Genomic DNA, 17,723 nt, shown 5'->3' on the forward strand with positions numbered 1-17,723 from the left:
TTTCTCGAATTTTTGGGGGGCATGTCACCTTTAGGAAGCCCCTATGGTGCCAGAACAGCAAAAAACCCCACATGGCATACCATTTTGGAAACTAGACCCCTCAGGGGAACATAACAAGGGGAAAAGTAAACCTTAATACCCCACAGGTGATTCACGACTTTTGCATATGTAAAAAAAAAAAATTTTACCTAAAATGCTAGGTTTCCCAAAAGTTTTACATTTTTAAAAAGGGTAATAGCAAAAAATACCCCCCAAAATTTGAAGCCCAATTTCTCCCGATTCAGAAAACACCCCATATGGGGGTGAAAAGTGCTCTGCTGGCGCACTACAGGTCTCAGAAGAGAAGGAGTCACATTTGGCTTTTTTGAAGGAAATTTTGCTCTGGGGGCATGCCACATTTAGGAAGCCCCTATTGTGCCAGGACAGCAAAAAAAAAAACACATGGCATACCATTTTGGAAACTAGACCCCTCAGGGAACGTAACAAGGGGTAAAGTGAACCTTAATACCCTACAGGTGTTTCACGACTTTTGCATATGTAAAAAAAAAATAAAAAATTTACATAAAATGCTTGGTTTCCCAAAAAATTTACATTTTTACAAAGGGTTAAAGCAGAAAATACCCCCCAAAATTTGAAGCCCAATTTCTCCCGATTCAGAAAACACCCCACATGGGGGTGAAAAGTGCTCTGCTGGCACACTACAGGTCTCAGAAGAGAAGGAGTCACATTTGGCTTTTTGAAAGCAAATTTTGCTCTTGGGGCATGCCGCATTTAGGAAGCCCCTATGGTGCCAGGACAGCAAAAAAAAAACACATGGCATACTATTTTGGAAACTAGACCCCTCGGGGAACATAACAAGGGGTTAAGTGAACCTTAATATACCACAGGCGTTTCACGACTATTGCATATGTAAAAAAAAATTTTTTTTTTTTACCTGAAATGCTTCTTTTCCCAAAAATTTTACATTTAAAAAAAGGGTAAAAGCAGAAAATACCCCCAAAAATTTGTAACACAATTTCTCCCGGGTACGGCGATACCCCATATTTGACCCTAAACTGTTGCCTTGAAATACGACAGGGCTCCAAAGTGAGAGCGGCATGCGCATTTGACGCCTAAATTAGGGATTGCATAGGGGTGGACATAGGGGAATTCTACGCCAGTGATTCCCAAACAGGGTGCCTCCAGCTGTTGTAAAACTCCCAGCATGCCTGGACAGTCAGTGGCTATCTGGCAATACTGGGAGTAGTTGTTTTGCAACAGCTGGAGGCTCCGTTTTGGAAACCGTGGCGTACCAGACGTTTTTCATTTTTATTGGGGAGGGGAGGGGGGCTGTGTAGGGGTATGTGTATATGTAGTGTTTTCTACTTTTTTTAAATTTTTTGTTAGTGTAGTGTAGTGTTTTTAGGGTACAGTCGCACGGGCGGGGGTCCACAGTAGTTTCTCGCTGGCAGTCCGTCGCAGGACAGTCCCTCGCCACCGCCGTCGCTCCTGGGGACCCCGATCCCAACATTCACGCCGGGGATCGGGTCCCCAGCACCCGGGGTCGTCTTCCCGCACCCGCTCACGTCCTCCGGAAGAGGGGCGGAGCGGGTGCGGGAGTGACACCCGCAGCAGGCGCCCTAATTGGTCGGCAGGTAATCCGGCCGATGAATCAGGGCGATCATGAGGTGGCACCAGTGCCACCTCACCCCTGCAGGCTCTGGCTGTTCGGGGCCATCAGAGACGGCCACGGTCAGCCAGTAATTCCGGGTCACCGGGTCACTGGAGACCCGATTGACCTGGAATCGCCGCAGATCGCTGGACTGAATTGTCCAGCGATCTGCGGCCATCACCAACATGGGGGGGCATAATGACCCCCCTGGGCGATATGCCGGGATGCCTGCTGAATGATTTCAGCAGGCATCCGGTTCTGGTCCCCAACCGGCTAGCGGTGGGGACCGGAATTCCCACGGGCGTATGGATGCGCCCTGCGTCCTTAAGGACTCGGAATGCAGGGCGTATCCATACGCCCTGCGTCCTTAAGAGGTTAAAAACCCTCCCCTTATCTGCAACAAAAGAGCACCTAACTTACGCGACAAACTAGTTAGGGCTGATATAGGGTCAACTAAAGTTTTGCCACGACAAACCTTTTTACAAAGTAAAAATAATGGCACATACCCATGTCTGCATTGTGCCCAATGCAGCCATATCATTCTTTCTACACATGTGAGTCCAAGAATGTCATTTATTCCATTAAGTGTCCGTGCGGTCTCCTATGCGTTGGGGAAACCACCTAGCGTGTAGGGGACCGCATCAATAGACACAAATCCACAATCCGTTGCAAAAACCTTTTGTTCCCCATCACTTTCCACTTTGACAAAATGGGTCACAATATCTCACAACTGAGATTCCAAGTCATAGATCATGTTGAAAAACCACGGAGGGGAGGCAACATTAAAAGACTCCTACTCAAAAAGGAAACAAACTGGATACACCGCCTCAATACTATTGAACCTAGGGGTCTTAATAGGGACTATGAAATCAGTCAAATTCTATAACAATGTCATTGCATTTAATATTGTTGTTTTTTAATTGATTATGTCTTCTTCTTTTTAGAGACCACATTGATATTCCTTCTTGATATCCCATCACTGCAAGCATAGAGCACGGTCAGAATCATTCCAAACAAATCTCTATATAGTCAAAGTACAGATATTTTGCTTTTCTTTGATGACTACTGTATATAATGAAATTCATGCTGCTCCCTTACTACTATTGGTTTATATTATATTATACCTAATATTTTTTTCTTTCTGTATATTTTCCCTTGGCCTATGTATTTATTTTTTGTAAGATGCAGTCTCCTCCCGACTCAGCCGTCAGGTGTTTACACCTATGAGCCGGAAGGGGAGGGCTTCCTCTTCCTATATATGTACACCTGTGATGTCTATTTGGTAGATCAGTTGACAAAGGCCACCTGGCCGAAACGCGTCCTGCGAGTCGCTACTTTTTCCTGCATATGGATTAATAAACCATTATGATTCAGCATACCTAGTGAGTGCTGGGATCTCTTCTACCTACTATTTGTACAGAGCTCTCAGACCATGCGGCTTCGCTCCAGCGTGTCAAGCCACGCCCCCCCTGTATTTTTTTTTATTGTGGTGCTGTACTGTTGGGTCCTGCGGCTGTACACAAATACATTCATTTTCAGCGGACTGTAGTGCATTTGTCTGCCCTCATACGTGCATAACACATGCCTATATCAAAGCAGTCTACTATTCTGTATCTGTAACAAGTCTAGATACAGGGAAAGTCCTGACTCCTGGCAAAAGTAATCACCTGCTGGTGTTTTTAAAAAATACTTATTTTTTTCTGCGTATAGTTGGGCATATTATTGCCCTCATCAGTGCATACCGCATAGGTACATCCAAGTATTGTACCATTTAGTACCTGTTAAGCTGTCAAGGTGCTCCATACTGTCAAAGTCCAAACAATAGTATTCACCGGCTGGTGTTTTACAAAAATACAGAGTTTTTTTTGCGTATATTTGCGCATATTACTGCCCTCATCAGTGCATACCATATAGGTAAATCCAAGTATTGTAACATTTAGTACCTGTTAAGCTGTCAAGGTGCTCTATACTGTGAAAGACCAAACAATAGTATTTACCTGCTGGTGTTTTACAAAAATACAGAGTTTTTTTTCTGCATATTGTTGCACATATTACTGCCCTCATCAGTGCATACCGCATACGTACATCCAAGTAGTGTACCATCTTGTATCTGTTAATCTTTAAAGGGCCTACATACTGTGAAAGGACAGCCATAAGTAATTACCTGCTGCTATTCTAGACAAATACTGTTTAAAGAGTAGTGTAGCGTATTGTAATACCCTCATAAACGCACTAAGTATGTCAGGCAGAGACGTGCCAAGATGTGCACAGAGGAGTGGCAGAGGCCTAATTACTTCAGGCAGAGTTTGCAGCATACTTGGGTTAAGTGGCAGCAGGAGGCCTTAGCTCCCGTTATCAGCCAGCGGTCGTGCCTCAACCAGCAACCCATCTGCCGTCGTCGATTAGTTAACACGCTCATCCACATCATCACAAGTGACATCTGACACCCCCAGTCAACAGTCGGTGGGTTCCTCAGACACAACCCTCAGTTGGCATGGCCCGGGAGCAGTCCCTGTCCTCCCATTGCCTTTGTCCTATGCTATTCCCTCTCCTAAAGAAGTATCTTATGCTGTGGGTTCAGCTCCACTATTTGCTGAGGACAATCTAATAGAGGACAGTCAGCAGCTACTGGACAGCCAAGAAGGGGAGGAGACATGTGCCGCTTGCTCCGCTAGGCAGCCAAGTAGTGATGCGGAGAGTGACGTGGGAGGCGGTGTTACAAGGGTTCAAGGTTCTGAAGCAGACACTGTTGGGGATCCTGAGGAGGACATCAGTGACGTACACACAACTGTTGATGATGATGATGAAGCCAATCGCAATTGGGAGCCGGGTGCAGAAGGGGCTTCATCATCATCAGGAGAAGAGAGTTGCAGGTTGCCCTTGAAGCAGCAAGGCGGTAGCACGGTTGGCAGTCAGCGTGGTGGCAGGAGTGGAAATTCAGGAGCCAAACATGCCCGGGGGAGACCACCTGCTTCGCGGCAGATTACCTTTCCGGGAGGTAGTGGAACAGGGGTTCCTGGAGACGGCGCCAGTAGCAGTCAATTAGTGCGGACTGCAGATGGGAAAATCAGCTTCTCAGCGGTGTGGAAGTTTTTCATAAGGCATCCGGAGGAGGTTAACGTAGCCACATGCAAGATCTGTCGGCAGAAGGTGAAGCGTGGCCAGGGTCTCTATGTCGGCACCACGGCCCTGCGTCAACACATGCTTCGCCACCATAAAGCGGACTGGGAGAACTGTGGCTCCGATGTAGTGGTCCAGCCTTCTGCATCACCCAGTGGCCATCCGCTCCCTCCTTCATCCAGCCAAGGCTCCACCACCTCAGCCGAAGGGAGCTGTGTGTCAAACCCTCCTTCTGTCGCTCCTGCGTCTCCCGCTTTTAGTCAGCCATTCCGCCAACAATCCATCGGCGAAGCCATGTCCAAGAGACAACAGTATGCCCCCACTCATCCAACGGCACAGAAGTTGAATGTGTTTCTGTCCAAGTTGCTGGTGTTGCAGTCCCTCCCTTTTCAAGTGGTGGACTCTGCACCTTTCAGAGAATTGATGGCTTGTGCCGAGCCGAGGTGGAGAGTCCAAAGTCATCATTTCTTTGCAAAGAAGAGAAGAGAAGGTGGGCCAGTCCTTGAGCCTGTCGGTGTGCTCAAAAGTGCACGGCAGCGCCGACGTGTGGAGCTGTAACTACGGGCAGGGACAATACTTGTCTTTTATGGCCCACTGGGTAAATGTGGTTCCTGCACAGCCACAACAGCAACTTGGACAGGTCACACCGCTTCCTTCTCCACGCTCTCGCTCTCAGGCAGTTGATCCTGTTACAGTGTGCAACGCCGCCTCCTCATCCTCCACTGTGTCCTCGGCCTCCACTGTACGTCCAAATCTTGGTGGCCTTTCATCGTACCATGTGTGTAGGGCACGGCGGTGTCAAGCTGTTCTTCACATGGTTTGTCTTGGCAAACGGAGTCACACAGGGGAGCAACTGCTAAAGTTCTTTCATAAAGATATCCGAGTATGGTTTACTCCACAAAATCTGGAAATGGCAATCATGGTGACCGACAACGGGAAGAACATTGTGTCCCGCTGCGACAAGGAAGTGTGAAACATGCGCATTGCATGGCACACGTGTTGAATCTGGTTGTCAAGCACTTCTTCAAGTCTTCACCCCATTTGCAAAACATCCTGAAAACAGCAAGGAAACTGTGCATGCACTTCAGGCACTCGTACACCGCCAAGCACACCTTCCTTGAGCTGCAGCATCGGAATGGTATCCCACAACATAGTCTTATATGTGACGTTGCCACACATTGGAATTCCACCCTCCATATGTTGGACAGACTATACGAACAAAGAAAAGCCATCACCGACTTCTTGATGATCCAAGCAGATAGGAGTACTCCCCTGTGTAACTTCAATGTGAACCAGTGGCAGCTCATACGTGACACCTGCCGTTTGCTGAGGCCCTTTGAGGAAGCCACATTATTTGTAAGTCGCCTGGATTACGCCATGAACAACGGAATTCCACTCCTACAGTTCCTACAACAAATGATTGAAACCATGGCTGGTCACGGCAATGGAGACGTTGCGCCTACATCTCAAGGCTACATGAGCCCTGTGGGGGCTGAACTGGAGGAGGAGGATGATGATGGGCAGAGCGGAGCATAGTTTAGGTTGGATGAGATGGCCGGTGTTTCTAGTCATCGGAGAGGAGGAGCAGGAGCAGCCAGAGGAGCTGGAGAGTTATGAGGAAGGCAAGACAGAGGACCCAGACAAACCGTGGCAGTATGCAGTGGTGATGGAGGCAGGTAGTCCCTCCGAGTCACTGGCGCAAATGGCACCATGCATGCTCAGTTGCTTGCGTAGTGACCACCGAATTGTGAAAATTCATCAGCGGGATGACTTCTGGATCTCCACCTTATTAGACCCTCGCTACCATCCCAGAATGGGGGCATACTCACTGAGAGGGAGGACAAACTGACCTACTACAGAGAGATTTTAGGTGTCAGGATCAGGACTGGTATGCAGGAAGGAGTGGATCCCCTGTGTCAGTGAGGCGATGGCGTGGGCCGTACCAGGGGAACGGAATCTAAGAGGCTACTGGTTTTCACCAGAGCCCGCCGCAAAGCGGAATGGACTTGCTGCGGCAGGTAACCGCCAGGTCGTTCCACCCGATAGCGACTCAACTTCACTGACAGCTGAGACATGCGCGGTACACAAGGACAAGGCAAGGCGAGGTCAGACGAAGCAGAAGGTCAAGGCAGGCAGCAACGGTTCATAGTCAGGGGCAACGGCAAAGGGTCTGGATACATAGGCAAAGGGACACAAGAAACGCTTTCTCTGGCACTAGGCAACAAGATCTGGCAAAGACAGGAAGGGGAAGTGGGATTATATAGTGTAGGAAGTGATTAGCACTGATTGGGCCTGGCACCAATTAGTGGTACACTGGCCCTTTAAATTTCAGAGAGCCGGCGAGCACGCTCCCTAGAGAGCAGGGCCGCCGATGATAGCAGAGTAGCTCTCCCGGTCAGCGGGTCTGATCGGGGCGCTGCACACAGAAGAACGCCGCGAGCGCTCCGGGGAGGAGCAGGGACCCAGAGCGCTCGGCGTAACAGTAACCCCCCCCCTTTGGTCTCCCCCTCCTTTTGGATCCCAGGAATCTGCGGACAAGCTCTTTGTCCAGAATGTTGGCCTCAGGTTCCCAGGACCTCTCTTCTGGACCACAATTCTCCCAATCAATTAAAAAAAATCTTTTACCTCGGACGATCTTGGAGGCGAGGATCTCTTTGACAGAGAAGACATCAGAGGAGCCAGAAATAGGAGCAGGAACAGTGACCTTGTGAGAAAAACGGTTAAGTATAAGAGGTTTGAGAAGAGAAACATGGAAAGAGTTGGGAATACGAAGAGAAGAAGGAAGATGGAGCTTGTAGGAGACAGAATTGATTTGATTTTTGATTTTAAATGGTCCGAGGTACCTAGGGATACCTAGGGCTTGTAGCTAGGGACACGGAAACGGATGTATTTGGCAGAGAGGCACACTTTGTCACCGGGGGCAAAGACAGGAGGAATTCTTCTCTTTTCGTCAGCATGTCTCTTCATGCGAGATGAGGCCAGTAAGAGCGACTTTTGAGTTTCCTTCCAGATAGAGGAGAAGTCTTGTGTCAAATCATCTACGGCAGGAACTCCAGATGAAGTGGGAATGGGGAGGGGGGAAGCGGGTGACGGCAGTATACCACAAAAAATGGAGATTTGGAGGTTGACTCAGAATTTTTGAAATTGTGCGAGAATTCAGCCAAGGGCAGAAGGTCCACCCAGTCATCTTGACGGGCGGAGACAAAATTACGTGAGTAGTCACCGAGAATTTGATTAACTCTTTCCACTTGACCGTTGGATTGAGGGTGGTAAGCAGAAGAGAAATTTAATTTGATTTTTAATTGACTACATAGGGCTCTCCAGAACTTGGAAACAAATTGCACACCTCTGTCAGAGACGATGTGCGTGGGAAGCCCATGGAGGCGAAAAATATGAAGAAAAAATTGTTTCGCCAATTGAGGCGCAGTAGGCAGACCAGGCAGAGGGACAAAATGAGCCATTTTAGAAAAGTGATCAATGACCACCCAAATGACTGTATTGCTGTGAGAAAGTGGTAGGTCAGTAATGAAGTCCATGGCTATATGGGACCATGGCTGTTCAGGCACAGGCAGAGGAAGAAGAAGACCTGCAGGTTTCCGGCGTGGGGTTTTGTCACGTGCACAAACCGTACAAGCCCGAACGAAATCAGACACGTCTTTTTCCAGGGAAGACCACCAATAGTGTCTGGAAATTAACTGCGCAGACTTCTTAACACCAGCATGTCGGCCAAATGAGATGAGTGACCCCATTTAAGGATTTTCAGCCGAAGGCGTGGTGGTAAGTAGGTCTTTCCAGGAGGAATTTGCACAAGGGTGGTAGGAGCAGAGGAGACAAGGCACTCAGGAGGGACAATGTGTAGAGGAGGAGTTTCAGATTCGGAGACATCGGTGGAACGTGATAAGAGCATCAGCCCTGACATTTTTGTCGGCAGGACGAAAATGTATTTCAAAATTGAAGCGAGCAAAAAACAACGACCATCTAGCTTGGCGTGGATTCAAACGCTGTGCAGATTGAAGATAGGATAAGTTTTTATGGTCCGTATAGATAATGATGGGGTGAACGGATCGAGTAATTTTTCTCTGCAGGAGAAAAGGTTTTGGAGAAAAAACCGCAGGTGAGGGTCTTTCCTGATGTTTTCTTTTGAATTAAAATAGCACCAGCTCCGACAGATGAGGCATCAACTTCGAGGATAAAAGGCTTCAGAGGATCAGGCCTGGACAGAACAGGAGCAGAGGCAAAGGTAGCCTTGAGATGGTTAAAGGCTTCCTCCACCTGTGGTGGCCAGGACTTCGGATTAGCATTTTTCTTGGTTAATGCTACAATGGGAGCAACGATAGTGGAGAAGTGAAGAATAAATTGACGGTAATAAATGGCAAATCCGAGAAAGCGTTGGATAGCTCGTAGACCAGAGGGGCGAGGCCAATCTAGAACTGCAGACAGCTTGTTGGGGACCATTTGAAGGCCCTGACCGGACACTATGTATCCCAGGAAAGGTAGGCTGCTACGCTCAAAGAGACATTTTTCAATTTTGGCGTAAAGATGGTTTTTGCGTAGATGCTTAAGCACTTGACGGACATGGAGGTGGTGTTCCTCTAAGTTGGAGGAAAATATGAGGATATCATCAAGATAGACTACCACACAGGAATACAGGATGTCCGGAAAAATCTTGTTGACAAAGTTCTGAAAGACTGCAGGAGCGTTGCAAAGACCAAAGGGCATGATAAGATACTCAATTTGACCATCTCTAGTATTGAACGTGGTTTTCCATTCCTCACCTTCTCTAATACGGATGAGATTATAGGCACTTCTAAGATCGAGTTTGGTAAAAAATTTTGCTCCCCGTAGACGGTCAAATAGTTCAGAGATGAGAGGCAAAGGATAACGATTCTTTACAGTAATTTTGTTAAGACCGCGGTAATCAAATCAAGGACGTAGAGAACCATCCTTTTTGGCAACAAAAAAGAAACCTGCTCCTGCAGGAGATGAAGATTTTCTGATAAAACCCTTCTCAAGGTTTTCTCGTATATACTCAGACATGGCCTGTGTTTCTAGAGCGGAAAGAGGGAAAATTCTGCCACGGGGTGGAGTAGTACCAGGAAGCAAGTCAATAGGACAGTCAAAAGGTCTGTGAGGTGGTAAGACTTCGGCTTGCTTTCTACTGAACACATCGGAGAAATCCTAGTAGGCATTAGGTAAGCCTGGCAGAGGTGTAGAGATGGTAACTTGACAAATGGGTAGAGACTTCAGACATCGCTTGAGACAGGAAGAACCCCAACTCTTAATGTCACCAGAGGACCAGTCTATGGTAGGCGTGTGGCGTTTCACCCACGGCAGGCCAAGTAAGACTTCCGAGGTACAATTAAGAAGTACAAATGTGTTGAACAGCTCACCTCCAATGTTCCCGTGCGTGGGTCCGCACTTGGCTCGGTGCTGATAGGATCGTAAGAGAAGCAAAAGATGATCCAGCACTGGGTAAAAGTTGCAGCTTTATTAGGATCCAAATCCAACATGCAAACTTGACACGATAAAACCGACACCCTCACTCATCATACGTGTTTCAAGCGCATGCGCGCTCTTCCTCAGTGACGTCATTGGTCTGTTGGGCAAGCGCAAAGGAAAAGGAAAACCCGGGGGGGGGGGGGGAGGAAACATCCCCGAAGAAACAACACCCAGGCTAAGGAGCCAAGTCCGGAAATAAATGGAGTACTAAATCTTTCAAAGAGAGAACTGAGTCATGACCAAACAACCTTATTAGCCAAGGGGTTAAATTTCTCACCTGTAAATAATCTTGACATATTTGGGACATTATGTGATATTAACAGGTTCGTGAGAAACCTAACGGTAAAGAGATATTTTTTTCAAACAGCAGGACAATATTAGTGGTAATCCACAGGAACAATCACATGTACCTAATGAGTTTGAAAATCTAACATTTAGTGAACAAATCACTTTGTGTGACTTACAAGAATTGGAAAATGAAACAAACCACAGTAGAGATAAATTGAACAAAAATATATGGCATAAAAGTAAAAATCCCTCTTTTTATCCAGTTGGATCCAGAACAGAGGGCATGGATAAATTTCAGGAGGCAATAGAAAAAGATCTTGTTGCCTTAGGCAATGTCATCTCCCACTCATCGGCAGGTAGGGACAACCTGTCCAGAGGGGAAAGAAAAGCTATGAAAGAGTTGTCATCTTATGATGATATAATCATAAAAATGTCAGACAAAGGTGGGGTGGTTACAGTAATGGACAAAAATGTATACATGAAACAAATAAAAAACATGCTGTCTATGTCTATGAAACTGTCTATGCTCCTCTGGATAAGGATCCAACTGTAAAATATCAAATGGATCTCATAAAATTGTTGGAGGAGGGAATAGCCCTCAATGTAATCACACAAAAAGAAAAAGATCATCTTTATGTACAAGAACCTGTTATTCCAATTATGTATGCTCTTCCCAAAATACAGAAGGGGATGGATCCTCCACCAATGAGACCCATTGTTTCTAGTGAGGGCTCATTGCTGGAGCGTCTATCAATTTGGGTAGACCATTTATTACAATCCCTGGTTAAACGTGTCCCTGGCTATTTAAAGGATTCAGGAGACATTTTGAGGGTCTTTGCCAATAGGAGATGGGGCCCGGATCATGCATGGCTATCTTGTGACGTAGTTTCACTTTATACCAATATCCCCTGGACGGTAGCCATGCATGCTCTGGACCACCATCTCAGTAATCACGGAGATTACACTAATGAGTTATGTGAATTAATCAAAATGTCAGTATGGTTTTTGATGTCCCGCAACTATTTTGTATTTGATCGAGAATTTTTCTTACAGAAAAGCGGAGTTTCGATGGGGGCAAGACACTCCCCATTGCTTGCAAATCTAACCATGTCATACTGGGAGTCCCAGGTCATTTTTTCAAATTTGAATCCATACAGCCTAAATGTGCAGTGGTACGGGAGATTCATCGACGATCTCCTCCTTATATGGGAGGGCGATGAATCTCTCGTGCCACTGTTCATACAGTACATCAATCACAACACAATTTAAAGTTCACCTACCACTTAAACAAAAAAAAACAATAACATTTTTAGATCTAGAATTAAGCAGTACAGTTGGGAACATTATTACAGTAGCTACACATCAAAAGCCAATCTCAGGCAATACAGTTTTGAGAGCTAACAGTAATCACCCGACACATACAATCAAAGCAATTCCAGTAGGAGAACTCACACGCCTCAAAAGAAAGTGTTCCAACAATGAAACATACAAAATGCAATCAGAAAACTTGCTAGGCAGATTAAAGGAACAGGTTTATACAAACAAAACATTAAATAGAGCTAAGAGGATAGTGTCACAAAAAAGCAGAATAGACCTAATTGATGGGAGAAAAAATAAAAAGGAATTTGAAAATAAACCCACTTTGTCTTTAACATATTCTCCGCATTTCAGTAGAATTAAAAACGTGGTACTCCGCCATTTGCACATTTGAACAGGATGAAATTACGGCGAAAATATTACATAAGGGGTGTCATATTATTTCCAAAAAAGCCCCTACGTTAAAAAATCATCTATCTCCTAGTTTGGTGGAAAGGTCCCATTCGAGCGACGGAGGTTGGCTCACACAAAAAGGATTTTACAGGTGTGGACAAAGAAGTTGTCGCACCTGTAATTTTGTGAAAATAACGAAGGAATTTGAAAATGCAGAGGGCAGCAGGAAATATCCCATTAACAATTATATGAATTGCAATAGCAAAAATGTAATCTATATGATAGATTGTACACATTGCAATTTAAAATACGTAGGTTACACTACTCAGAAACTAAAGACACGAGCACTCGAACATCTGAATGATGTGGGAGCGCTAAATAGAAATAAATCTGCTGCGTCTCTGCATTTTCAAACAATTCATAATGGAAATATTTCCGGATTCAAAATATATGGAATCGAGCTTGTGAAAATTGGTATAAGACAGGGCAGTATAAAAAACAAGCTGGAACATAGAGAAGCCTTCTGGCAGTTCACCCTTGGCACTCGTGCCCCGTGTGGCATGAATGTCAGGCGTGAACTTCTTTTTCATTATTAATGGTACTAGAATGACAACACAATGCTAAGTATGATAATGTATACTCAATACCAAAAAAACATATATAACAACTGTACAAAATTACATTACTGTGTTGCCATATATATAGGAGTGAATACAGTGTTGCATTATTTTAGAAAGTAATGTTTCTTTTTAAAGTTTTGTATTTGGACACAAAGTCTCCACCCAGTCGTGTGGTCTAGTGGGCATGTAAAAAAATCTAGGAGGGTGCAATTAGGATTAATTAATTCTCACCTGAGCCAGTACGATATAAGCCCTTGCCCAACAGACCCATGACGTCACTGAGGAAGACCGCGCATGCGCTTGAAACGCATATGACGAGGGAGGGTGTCGGTTTCATCGTGTCAAGTTTGTATGTTGGATTTGGATCCTACTAAAGCTGCAACTTTTACCCAGTGCTGGATCATCTTTTGCTTCTCTTACAATTAGGAAGTACAAAAAATTCTATGTCCTTGTGATGGAGGTCACCAACACCCATGTGCAAGGGTTGAGTGCAATAGCGCACGGTACAGTCCAGGTTTTGACCATTAACGGAGGAAATGAAGAATGGTTTGAGGAGGCGGGTCACCGGAATGTTGAACTTATTGACCAACGAGGCTTTAATGAAGTTTCCCATAGAACCAGAGTCCAGAAAGGCTTCAGCAGAGAAGGAAGACTAAGTGGGCAAGGAAATCCATACTGGAATAATCAGACGTGGAGAGGAAGAACTCACACCTAGTAACGCCTCTCCCACGTTCAGTAGGTGCGTGCGTTTCCCTGACGCGGAGGACGAAGAGGACAATCCTTTAAGAAATCTTCGGAGCTCGCACAGTACAGGCATAAGTTCTCGTTCCTACGGCGAGTTCTCTCTTGTTGGGTCAGGCGTGACTGATCTACTTGCATGGCCTCCTCGACGGAAGGCACAGGAACTAGTTGCAATGGATCCTGTAAGAGAGGAGCCAGGTGCGGATTACGCCTGGTGTGAACAAGATACTTTTCCTGGCGAAGCTCCTGGCGTATATCAATGCAGGTAGCCAAGTGGATGAGTTCGGTCAGGGAGGAGGGTATCTCTCGTGCGGCCAGACAATCCTTGATGTGGCTGGATAAACCTTTCTTAAAGGTCGCGCAGAGAGCCTCATTATTCCAGGCCAACTCAGAGGCCAATGTGCGGAACTGTACGGCATATTCGCCCACTGTAGAGTCTCCTTAGATGAGGTTAAGTAAGGCGGTTTCAGCGGAAGATGCACGGGCAGGTTCCTCAAAGACACTGCGTACTTCATTGAAGAAGGACTGAATGGTAGCAGTGGCAGGATCGTTGCAGTCCCAAAGCGGTTTGGCCCAGGCCAAGCCCTTCCCGGAAAGCAGACTGAGCACGAATGCCACCTTAGACCGTTCTGTGGGAAACTGGTCCGACATGATCTCCAGATGCAGTGAACACTGGGTCAGGAAGCCACGCCACAACTTAGAATCCCCGTCAAACTTGTCTGGTAGAGACAGGCGGACTCTGGACGTGGCAGCGGCAGCTCGCTGTGGAGGAGATGCCGGAGCTGGCGGTGGAGATGGTTGCTGCTGTGGAGGCAGAAGCTGCTGAAGCATGGCAGTCAACTGACACAGCTGTTGTCCTTGTTGGGCGATCTGCTGGGATTGCTGGGCGGTCAGCGAGACTTGGCAGCGGCACCTCAGCGGGATCCATGGCCGGATCTACTGTCAGGATCAGAACTGGTATGCAGGAAGGACACAGGAGTGGATCCCCTGTGTCAGTGAGGCGAGGGCGTGGAACGGAATCTAAGAGGTTACTGGTTTTCACCAGAGCCCGCCACAAAGCGGAATGGACTTGCTGCGGCAGGTAACCCCCAGGTCGTTCCACCCGATAGCGACTCAACCTCACTGACAGCTGAGATAGGCGCGGTACACAAGGACAAGGCAAGGCGAGGTCAGACGAAGCAGAAGGTCAAGGCAGGCAGCAACGGTTTGTAGTCCAGGGCATCGGCAAAGGTACTGGATACACAGGCAAAGGGACACAACAAACGCATTCTCTGGCACTAGGCAACAAGATCCGGTGAGGACAGGAAGGGGAAGTGTGATTATATAGTGTAGGAAGTGATTAGCACTGATTGGGCCAGGCACCAATTAGTGATGCACTGGCCCTTTAAATTTCAGAGAGTTGGGGCGCGCGCGTCCTAGAGAGCGGGGCCGCGCGCGCCGGGACAGGACAGCAGGAGGACGGGGCAGGTGAGAGGATTGGGATGCGACCCGCGGGCGGGCGCGTCCCGCCACGCGGATCGCATCCCCGCCGTTGATAGAAGAGCAGCGCTCCCGGTCAGCTGGTCTGACCAGGGCGCTGTACGCAGAAGAACGCCACGAGCGCTCCGGGGAGGAGCAGGGACCCGGAGCGCTCGGCGTAACACTAGGTAGTCAGTTGGCCGATGCCTATCGTCCACATGGTCCATCCACTCGCAGGTCTGAGTCGGGGGGCCCTTTGCGCTCACCTTCCACTGAATTGGCTGCTGGGGAGGGGAGGGGTGGCAGGAGCAGTCCCAGCTCAATCAGCAGCAGCCTGAGTCTACAGGCGCTGATGAGTAGCTTTCTTCACCCGCATAGTGAAGTAACTCATCAGCAGCAGGTAGACATGGAGCAGGACCTGAACCAGCAGGTGGTGGCATACCTTGACATGATCATATCGACAACCATTGAAGATCCGCTGGACTTCTGGACAGCCAAACTTGATTTATGGCCGCAACTAGCAGAGTTTGCCATGGAAAAGCTGTCCTGCGCGGCCAGTAGTGTGCAATCAGAGCGGGTGTTTAGTGCGGCCGGGGCCATAGTCACCCCAAGGCGAACTCGTATGTCCACTAAAAATGTGGAGAGACTGACGTTTGTCAAGATGAATCAGGGATGGGTCAGCCAGGATTTCCAGCTACCAATGCCAGATGCCTCAGAGTAGATTGACCATGCTGCTACACCAACATTTCCCAATTATGGTTGGTTATGAAACCCTCTTGGGTTATCAATTAGGGTTATGAAATCCTCTTTGGTACTGCGATTGCCTGCTCCTGGCTCATCCTGTGTCTTTCAGGAACTACTTGCCTCACTGATGCTTCTGGCCTTGGTCCTTTAATTTTTTGAAGTTTAGCAGTAGCTAAATGCATGCTTAATGCAAGTGTCAACATTGATCTTTAAATGTAAGGGGTTATGAAACCCTCTTGGGTACTGCGAATGCCTGCTCACCTGACTCATCCTGTGTCTTTCATGAACTACTTGCCTCACTGACGCTTCTGGCCTTGGGCCTTTAATTTTTGGATGTTTAGCAGTAGCTAAATACATGCTTAAAGGGTTACTCCGCCCCTAGACATCTTATCCCCTATCCACAGGATAGGGGATAAGATGTCAGATCGTCGCGGTCCCGCTGCTGGGGACCCCTGGGATCCCCGCTGTGGCACTGCGCTATCATTACTGCACAGAGCGAGTTCGCTCTGCACGTAATGATGGGCAGTACAGGGGCCGGAGCATCGTTACGTCACGGCTCCGCCCCTTTCAATACAAGTCTATGGGAGGGGGCGTGGCGGTCGTCACGCCCCCTCCCATAGACTTGCATTAAGGGGACGGGTCGTGATGTCATTAGGGGTGGAGTCATGACGTCACGCTGCTCCGTCCCCCGTATCGCCTGTCATTACGCACAGAGCGAACTCCCTCTGTTCAGTAATGATAGCGCGGTGCCGCAGCGGGGATCCCGGGGGTCCCCAGCAGCGGGACCGCGGCGATCTGACAACTTATCCCCTATCCTTTGGATAGGGGATAAGATGTCTAGGGGCGGAGACCCCTTTAATGCAAATTTCAACATTGACCTTTAAATGTAAGGGGTTATGAAACCCTTTTGGGTACTGCGAATGACTGCTCCTGACTCATTCTGTGTCTTTCAGGAACTATTTGCCTCGCTGATGTCTCAGGCCTTGGGCCTTCAATTTTTGGATGTTTAGCAGTAGCTAAATACATGCTTAACCCCTTAAGGACTCAGCCCATTTTGGCCTTAAGGACTCAGACAATTTAATTTTTACATTTTCATTTTTTCCTCCTCGCCTTCTAAAAATCATAACTCTTTTATATTTTCATCCACAGACTAGTATGAGGGCTTTGTTTTTTGCGCGACCAGTTGTCCTTTGTAATGATATCACTCATTATATCATAAAATGTATTGCGCAACCAAAAAACACTATTTTTGTGGGGAAATTAAAACGAAAAACGCAATTTTGCTAATTTTGGAAGGTTTCGTTTTCACGCCGTACAATTTATGGTAAAAATGACGTGTGTTCTTTATTCTGAGGGTCAATACGATTAAAATGATATCCATTATTACATACTTTTATATTATTGTTGCGGTTAAAAAAAATCACAAACTTTTTAACCAAATTAGTACGTTTATAATCCCTTTATTTTGATGACCTCTAACTTTTTTATTTTTCCGTATAAGCGGCGGTATGGGGGCTCATTTTTTGCGCCATGATCTGTACTTTTTTTTGATACCACATTTGCAGATAAAAACTTTTAATACATTTTTTATAATTTTTTTTTAAATAAAATATATTAAAAAAGTAGGAATTTTGGATTTTTTTTTTCGTTCACGCCGTTCACCGTACAGGTCATTAACATTTTATTTTAATAGTTTGGACATTTACGCACGCGGCGATACCAAATATGTCTATAAAAAAAAAATTTACGCTTTTTGGGGGTAAAATAGGAAAAAACGGACGTTTTACTTTTTATTGGGGGAGGGGATTTTTTTACTTTTACTTTTACATTTTTTAAATTTTTTTTTACACTTGAATAGTCCCCATAGGGGACTATTCATAGCAATACCATGA

The 17,723-nt window shown here is 46.6% G+C and overlaps 1 protein-coding gene across 1 annotated transcript in view; it reads left to right on the forward strand.

The window, feature by feature from the left end:
- Nucleotides 1–17,723, forward strand: part of LOC130321061 (extracellular calcium-sensing receptor-like) — a 196,788-nt gene that overhangs the window by 6,580 nt on the left and 172,485 nt on the right. The window contains exon 2 of the mRNA XM_056553034.1: nucleotides 2,596–2,648. The gene's annotated coding sequence lies outside the window, so the exon portion shown is untranslated. The remainder of the gene's footprint in view (nucleotides 1–2,595; nucleotides 2,649–17,723) is intronic.

The sequence above is a fragment of the Hyla sarda genome, chromosome 1 (genome assembly GCF_029499605.1).
Source record: "Hyla sarda isolate aHylSar1 chromosome 1, aHylSar1.hap1, whole genome shotgun sequence".
In the NCBI taxonomy this organism is placed as follows: domain Eukaryota; kingdom Metazoa; phylum Chordata; class Amphibia; order Anura; family Hylidae; genus Hyla; species Hyla sarda.